General features: G+C 54.3%; 1 long non-coding RNA gene across 1 annotated transcript; it reads right to left on the reverse strand.

The window, feature by feature from the left end:
* Positions 1 to 169: 169 nt before the first annotated feature.
* Positions 170 to 975, reverse strand: LOC144232851 (uncharacterized). Its single transcript, XR_013335545.1, has 3 exons — positions 641 to 975; positions 376 to 510; positions 170 to 208 (listed from the first exon to the last, which is right to left on the reverse strand). It is a non-coding gene; the product is annotated as an uncharacterized LOC144232851 (long non-coding RNA).
* Positions 976 to 1,197: the final 222 nt, after the last annotated feature.

Here is a 1,197-nt window from a genome sequence, read left to right on the forward strand (position 1 = left end):
CCGGGTCTCGGCCCGTTGTCACGTTTGCCTCCGTTTTTTATCTGTTTGCTCCGCCAACGGAAAGGGTCTCGGGGTTTTAAGTGGCTTTTTCATTGTGAAGAAAGAAGAGGGAGGCATGGGAGCCCGGGAGACGGAAAGGGGACGGGGTGGGTGGGGCAGCCTGGCCTTNCACACAGGCCCCAAGTGTTTCTTGAAATAGCTCTTTATCCTTAAGGAAAAATAAAACCACAACCACAAAAAACAAAGCTTGTAATTGAAGCTTGCTTGTTTCTCGCCCCAGGAGAGGAGGTGGTGACGCAAGCCAAAGGCGGGTGTCCCTGGCAGAGGCCACCCCCCCCCCAACCTGGAAGAGGAAGCTTAAAACAGGGTCTCCACCTGATAAGGTCAAGGTCTAGCAGGGAAAACCGCACTCTGGAGTAGCTCCTGTTGGTTGTCTTTTGTGCCCATTTTCAGAAATCTCTGCAACCCACTCGTGCTCAACTCCTGGCTCAGAAGGCTGCGTTGATATATCTGAAAACGAGAAGCCTTTTGTATGAACTTCGACGTGGACTTCTGTCGTTGAACCCACTCCTAAACGGATGGCCCCGGCGTGCAGGGGGGGGGGCGTGGGGCAGCGGGTTCAGGGGCACCGAGGCCTTACGGTTTGCCCGTGGGCAGTTCAAAGCAGACCGGTGTTTCTGGCCGAGCAGGGACTGGTGGGGGAGCCTGGAACGGTCGCTGCTGTCTCTTCGTCCCTCCTCCGCGCCGCCATCGGGTCACCTGCACAGAAAAAGGATCTGGCAGCCAGAGCCCCCCCGACCCCTTCAACACGAATCCTTTACCTGCCTGCCGTTCTCCCGGAGGAGCTGGTTCCTGGCACACGCCAAGCCCGTGCTACAGCCGCCTCCGGAACCTGCTTCATCTGTCTTTTCGGTGGATTTTTAAAATTCATTTCCTGCATGGAGATTTTCCCTCATGGGTTCAAATATGCGCAGATGCCTTTTTGTTCCCTGTTTAAAAAATGAAAAAAAGTATGGGTTGCCCTTAATCTCCTTCCCCCCCCCCTTCTTTTTCCCCTTCCAGAATTTACCAGCTTAACATCGATACTGCTTCCATTTCTAAGTGTGCATTTCCTGTCATGCCACAGTCTTCTCAGTTTTCTCCTCAGCTGCCTCCCCAACGATCGCGCGTCTTGGAACCGAAGCGTGAGAAGTGCCC

This window comes from Crocuta crocuta, unplaced genomic scaffold, assembly GCF_008692635.1.
Source record: "Crocuta crocuta isolate KB4526 unplaced genomic scaffold, BGI_CrCroc_1.0 scaffold811, whole genome shotgun sequence".
Lineage (NCBI taxonomy): Eukaryota > Metazoa > Chordata > Mammalia > Carnivora > Hyaenidae > Crocuta > Crocuta crocuta.